The sequence below is a fragment of the Aulostomus chinensis genome, chromosome 1, assembly GCF_037954235.1.
Source record: "Aulostomus chinensis isolate RoL2024-O1b breed Wild chromosome 1, RoL_Achi_v1.0, whole genome shotgun sequence".
In the NCBI taxonomy this organism is placed as follows: Eukaryota; Metazoa; Chordata; class Actinopteri; order Syngnathiformes; family Aulostomidae; genus Aulostomus; species Aulostomus chinensis.
In genome coordinates this window covers 39,435,655-39,443,342 of record NC_141320.1, presented here as the reverse complement: position 1 = coordinate 39,443,342, position 7,688 = coordinate 39,435,655, and positions in this window count along the sequence as shown.

Genomic DNA, 7,688 nt, shown 5'->3' with positions numbered 1-7,688 from the left:
CCTTCAAGGTTGTTTGGTTCCAGGGGAAATTTTAGGATTCCAGTCCCCAACCTGGGCTGTTCTGAAACTCTTCTCCTGAATCACTCCTGAGCTGCAGCAAGAACAAATACCAGTGCCAACCAGATCAACTTAATGGCTGCTAACAGCCTCAGACACTTGATTTCCATCAATCTGGAGCCAAGAAGGCCCTCACCTGTGGTTCTCCTCCAGGAGGGTCCAGGTTCTGCCATTGTGGCTCCTGGTGCCACTGCGAGAGAGCCTCAGCTGCACACTGCAACATTTCAACAGGAGATTGACATTCCTTCAAATGTCCTGACATCTGATTCCAATGGTTCTGTTCCATATTTATATTTTAGAATAAATCACACAATGAAAGCTGCCTCAGCTGCTTTAAGAGAGAGAACAAGCTAAGAGATCTGAAACCAGTAAAATATGCTTTTCTGTGTGCAAACTAGTGAGGGGCATGGAAGGATATTTTACCACCAATACAGAACCCAGACTTTAGTCATGTGATGAGATGGAGACTCTGATTATGAAGTTAATGGACAAAATGTGAATTGAAAGAAAACACATTCCTTCAGCAGACTTTGATCCAACATTGAAGTTAGATTTTGGTGGCTGCTCCATGTTGGAGGAAACCAGGCGATGTTGGACCGTCACAGGGAAGCTCCTTTGCCTCCTCTGCTGCCAGTTCAACCACTCACTCCCCTCAGTGGAGAGCAGCTTCAACTGGGTTTGGAATGTACCATTGTGGATGCATAGGAATGTGGAGAAAATGTCCTTTGTCAGAAGTGGGATTCGAACCCACGCCTCCAGGAGAGACTGCGACCTGAACGCAGCGCCTGAGACCGCTCGGCCATCCTGAAAGAAACTTGGATGCAGACTGAATTAATTCACTGACAAAGTAGAATTTTTTCCACAGGAGCGACTGGCTCCTTATTTGTTGCATTTATTGTTAACATTAAACACACAGTCTGTGTTCATGGCAGTAAGAAATGAACCAGAACATTAGAACCACATTGCATCTCTTGATCAGTTTGTTACATGGGACACATTCCAGACAGGAAGGTCCCACCAAGACTTGAACTGGGATCACTGGATCCAGAGTCCACAGGGATCACCATTCCACCCTGGAACCAAACACGAAGAGGAGGATCCTCTAAATACCACTTGACATCACCTGCAATCAACCTGTTGCTATTTGGAGGTTCATCTTGCTCTTGTTCCAGACTACATTGGCAAAAGGATCATGAACCACAAGGAAATCATGGAACTCCAGATTGATTCAGGACTTTCTAACTCCATCGTATGACCTGGGAGCAAAGACTGGCCAGGCCTTCCTTAATTTATCAGTTAATTACTGCTTCAACAAACATGCCACTTAATTAAGTTACCGGAATTTCTCTCATTGAAAAACCCTCCAGCCTGATTTCTTGACATGACATGAAAAATTCTCCAAGAACCCACAGTTGGGTGGAAAGATACCAGGTTAACCAGGAGGAGTCCTGTTCCTGAACCATGGATGGAACAAAGTCCACTGGAAAACTCAGCTGCTCCTGAGTGCCAGATCCATCCAGGAGCTTGGGTCTCCCCTTGACTGTGGTGATCCATGAGATCAAGGAGGACAGAGGAAAGAAGGATCCTGTTGGAGATCTCCTCCCTTCTTCCTCCACTTCACTACTACTTGGATGTCAGGAATATGAAGTACTTTACTCAAATGAGGTATTAGGAGTTTCCTGTTTGACAAGAAGGAAGTCAGAGGTTCATACCTCACTTGTTGGTGGTGCCCTCAACCTGCTGAGAGCATCACTTAGTTCTCTACAGAGAAACATGGCAGCTCTGCTGAAGGCTGCAGGAAACCTGCTGGAACTGAGACTTGGACTCAGGTCACTGGATTCAAAGTCCAGGGTGCCAACAGGTCCACCAGGGCATCTGTGCTTTACTTACCGTGTAAAAAGGACCACAGTGGTCATCTGGTTTTAATTTAAACAACAAATACGGTTTGAAAACTTTGAGACAGAGACACAGGGCTCTTATTTGAAGGGCCATGGGATGGGAAATATCCCAGACCTCTGAGATCAGAGCGTTCACTTTGATCTCAGGGTCCTGACTTTGGGGGTCCTTCCTTTGGTCTTCAAATACTTGTGGTTTTTATTGGTAGAACTTTCAACTTGCATGCAAAAAGAGAATCACAGTCAATGTAAACCCAGCAGACAGTGTTTATTTCTAATAAATCAGACAATCGCACAAATGAGAATGAAAGGAAAAAACAATAAAATGTTTTAAAATCCTTCTCCACTCTAAAGCTTTTTAAAGTTCACTTGAAGGTTCAAAGGTGGAGGTGAGGAGGTCACCCTGATCCTCCCTGTCGTCACTGCCAGGATTCTGTCTTCTGGTGCTGTGGTTCTTCTGATGAAGGGGGCGTGATGTTTGCTGTCTCAGGCTCCACCAAATGTCCTCTTTAGGAAGCCACAATGTGGCCTCTTCACTGCTCCATCTTCCCTGCATCGGAGACACCAGGGTTCCTCCTGGTGCCGACCCCATCATCCTGCTACCCAATGGTGCGGCCATGGATCCTCAGAGGAGGCTGGGATCCTTCTTCTCATCAGAGCCACAGTTTTTCCTGGAGGGAACAACAGGAGCTTTGTTGTAATGTTTTGCTCGGTGTTTCCTGCTCAGAGCGTCAGGATCTGTGACGCCATCTTGTGGTAGGGGGTCACCATCTTGTTGTGTGGTAGTGGATTCACTGATCTGCTGTTTCAACACATTCAAGTTCATTATCCGACAAGTCAAAGTACATTTGGTGTGGAGTTTTAGTTACTGGCCTCAATCATAACGTGTGCCTTTCTTCTTCATGAACATTTCTCAGCTTTGTAAGTTTATTCTAGTTTTTCTTCCTCACTTTTCTATTCCATTGTTGAAGATTCTACTGCAGGTTGGAGTTCCCTGTTGACTGAAGCAGAAACAGGAACAACAAGCTGGAGGCTGTCAGAGCTCCAAGTTGGGCCGCTGATATTAAAGTAGGAGATGAACACATCCAGGTTAGCATCCCTCTCAGAAGCTGCTACTTTAGCTCTTCAGAGTACAGCAGCCTAGCATAGCTTCATCTGGCCAGTTAGTGGCCCACTTTGATGTCTGGGATATCAGGTTCAAGGTTCTTCACAGCTCTGAATGAAGGCTTTCTAAAGTGTTAACCAGTACTCCAGTTGTAAAAAACAATCAGGGGGGATGGTAGATTTTGATGTTTAGTAACAGATCATTTGTGTTGATGACAGCGCATCAGGTGAGAGACCAACAGTGTACCCTTACTCCTCTAAAACAACAAGCATGCTATGGATATTACCTGTCTGCTACTCCTGTCATTGATCTTGACCAAGCCCCCAGGCTGACACTGCTACCACTGCTCCTACATAGTTAGAGTCAAATGCAGAGGACATTTTCCCACCGGGTGCACGTGCAACTTCATACTCATGCTACCTATAAATCTGGGAATTCTTCTATATTTTGAAACAAAACATTCTCAAGCCAAGTCCATTTTAATTAAAGTGCAAGAGCAAAAGAATGAAACAAATGTACTGTGTCAGGATAGCGCTACACTCCCCACCGTGAGGGGCAGTGTGGCAGACGATAGTGAGTGGTCACCGAGAAATAGACCTGGTCCGACCCTTCTCCGTCCTTTCCACTTCCTCTCCCTCCTTTACAGAGCCGACAACCGTGCGTGGTGGCGTCTCGCTGGTCAGCAGATCGGTTACAAACAAAGGTACCTCAAAACCTCAAAATAATGCTACAGTGATGTCGGAAGAATTGCTCATGATCTCAAAATGATGCGACAGTAATGGAGGAAGAGTTGCTAATAACCTCAAAATAATGCTACAATGATGTTGTAAAAATTGCTAATGAACTCAAAATGATGCTAACAGTAATGTAGTGATAGTTGCTAATCAACTCAGTCATGCTTACAGTAATGTAGTAAGTGTTTCGAATAACCTCAAAGTGATGCTGACAGTCATGTACTAAGAGTTGCTACGAACCTCAAAATAATGCGACAGTGATGTAGTAAAAGTTGCTACGAACCTCAAAATAATGCGAAAGTAATGTAGTAAAAGTTGCTACGAACCTCAAATTATTACGACAGTGATGTCGGAAGAATTGCTCATGAACTCAAGATGATGCTACAGTAATGTAGTGGTAGTTGCTAATCAAGTCAGTGATGCTAAAAGTAATGTAGTAAGAGTTTCGAACAACCTCAAAGTGATGCTGACAGTCATGTAGTAAGAGTTGCTACGAACCTCAAAATAAGGCGACAGTAATGTCGTAAAAGTTGCTACGAACCTCAAAATATTGCAACAGTGATGTAGTAAGAATTGCTAATAAACTCAAAATGATGATAACAGTAATGTAGTGATAGTTGCTAAGAAACTCAGTGATGCAAACAGTAATGTAGTAAGAGTTTCGAACAACCTCAAAGTGATTCTGACAGTCATTTAGTAAGAGTTGCTAATGAACTCAGTTCAATGCTACAGTGATGTCGTGAGAATTGCTCATAAACTCAAAATGATGCTAACAGTAATGTAGTGATAGTTGCTAATAAACTCAAAGTAATGCTGACAGTAATGTAGTAAGAGTTGCTACAAACCTCAAAATAATGTGACAGTGATGTCAGAAGAATTGCTAATGATCTCAAAATGATGCGACAGTGATGTAGTCAGAATTGCTAATGAACTCAAAATGATGCTAACAGTAATGGAGTGAAAGTTTCCAATAACCTCAAAGTGATGCTGACAGTCATGTAGTAAGAGTTGCTACGAACCTCAAAGTAATGTGACAGTAATGTAGTAAAAGTTGCTACGAACCTCAAAATATTGCGACAGTGATGTCGGAAGAATTACTAATGAACTCAAAATGATGCTAACAGTAATGTAGTGATAGTTGCTAATCAAGTCAGTGATGCTTACAGTAATGTAGTAAGTGTTTCGAATAACCTCAAAGTGATGCTGACAGTCATGTAGTAAGAGTTGCTACGAACCTCAAAATAATGCGACAGTGATGTCAGAAGAATTGCTAAAGATCTTAAAATGATGCGACAGTGATTTAGTAAGAATTGCTCATGAACTCAAAATGATGCTAACAGTAATGGAGTGAACGTTTCGAATAACCTCAAAGTGATGCTGACAGTCTTGTACTAAGAGTTGCTACGAACCTCAAAATAATGCGACAGTGATGTCGGAAGAATTGCTAATGAACTCAAAATGATGCTAACAGTAATGTAGTGATAGTTGCTAAGAATCTCAGTGATGCTTACAGTACTGTAGTAAGAGTTTCGAACAACCTCAAAGTAATGCTGACAGTAATGTAGTAAGAGTTGCTATGAACCTTAAAATAATGCAACAATAATGTAGTAAGTGTTGCTACGAACCTCAAAATAATGCGACAGTGATGTCAGAAGAATTGCTAAAGATCTTAAAATGATGCGACAGTGATTTAGTAAGAATTGCTCATGAACTCAAAATGATGCTAACAGTAATGGAGTGAACGTTTCGAATAACCTCAAAGTGATACTTACAGTCATGTCGTAAGTGTTGCTACGAACCTCAAAATAATGCGACAGTAATGTAGTAAAAGTTGCTACGAACCTCAAAATATTGCGACAGTGATGTCGGAAGAATTGCTAATGAACTCAAAATGATGCTAACAGTAATGTAGTGATAGTTGCTCATCAAGTCAGTGATGCTTACAGTAATGTAGGAAGAGTTTCGAACAACCTCAAAGTGATGCTGACAGTCATTTAGTAAGAGTTGCGAATGAACTCAGTTCAATGCTACAGTGATGTCGTGAGAATTGCTCAACAACTCAAAATGATGCTAACAGTAATGTAGTGATAGTTGCTAATAAACTCAAAGTGAAGCTGACAGTAATGTAGTAAGAGTTGCTACGAACCTTAAAATAATGCAACAATAATGTAGTAAGAGTTGCTACGAACCTCAAAATAATGTGACAGTGATGTCAGAAGAATTGGTAATGAACTCAGAATGATGCTAACAGTAATGGAGTGAACGTTTCGAATAACCTCAAAGTGATGCTGACAGTCATGTAGTAAGTGTTGCTACGAACCTCAAAATAATGCGAAAGTAATGTAGTAAAAGTTGCTACGAACCTCAAAATATTGCGACAGTGATGTCGGAAGAATTGCTAATGAACTCAAAATGATGCTAACAGTAATGTAGTGATAGTTGCTAAGAAACTCAGTGATGCTTACAGTAATGTAGGAAGAGTTTCCAACAACCTCAAAGTGATGCTGACAGTCATTTAGTAAGAGTTGCTAATGAACTCAGTTCAATGCTACAGTTATGTCGTGAGAATTGCTCAACAACTCAAAATGATGCTAACAGTAATGTAGTGATTGCTGCTAATAAACTCAAAGTGATGCTGACAGTAATGTAGTAAGAGTTGCTACGAACCTTAAAATATTCCGACAGTGATGTCGGAAGAATTGCTAATGAACTCAAGATGATGCTAACAGTAATGGAGTGAAACTTTCGAATAACCTCAAAGTGATGCTGACAGTCTTGTAGTAAGAGTTGCTACGAACCTTAAAATAATGCAACGATAATGTAGTAAGAGTTGCTACGAACCTCAAAATAATGTGACAGTGATGTCAGAAGAATTGCTAATGATCTCAAAATGTTGCGACAATGATGTCGTAAGAATTGCTCATGAACTCAAAATGATGCTAACAGTAATGGAGTGAACGTTTCGAATAACCTCAAAGTGATGCTGACAGTCATGTACTAAGAGTTGTTACGAATCTCAAAATAATGCGACAGTAATGTAGTAAAAGTTGCTACAAACCTCAAAAAATTGCGACAGTGATGTCGGAAGAATTGCTAATGAACTCAAAATGATGCTCACAGTAATGTAGTGATAGTTGCTAATTAACTCAGTCATGCTTACAGTAATGTCGTAAGTGTTTCGAATAACCTCAAAGTGATGCTGACAGTCATGTAGTAAGAGTTGCTACGAACCTCAAAATAATGCGAAAGTAATGTAGTAAAAGTTGCTACGAACCTCAAAATATTGCGACAGTGATGTCAGAAGAATTGCTAAAGATCTAAAAATGATGCGACAGTGATTTAGTAAGAATTGCTCATGAACTCAAAATGATGCTAACAGTAATGGAGTGAACGTTTCGAATAACCTCAAAGTGATGCTGAAAGTCTTGTACTAAGAGTTGCTACGGACCTCAAAATAATGCGACAGTGATGTCGGAAGAATTGCTAATGATCTCAAAATGATGCGACAGTGATGTAATAAGAATTGCTAATGAACTCAAAATGATGCTAACAGTAATGGAGTGAAACTTTCGAATAACCTCAAAGTGATGCTGACAGTCATGTATTAAGTGTTGCTACGAACCTCAAAATAATGCGACAGTAATGTAGTAAAAGTTGCTACGAACCTCAAAATATTGCAACAGTGATGTCGGAAGAATTGCTAATGAACTCAAGATGATGCTAACAGTAATGTAGTGATAGTTGCTAAGAAACTCAGTGATGCTTACAGTAATGTAGTAAGAGTTTCGAACAACCTCAAAGTGATGCTGACAGTCATTTAGTAAGAGTTGCTAATGAACTCAATTCAATGCTAACAGTGATGTCGTGAGAATTGCTCATGAACTCAAAATGATGCTG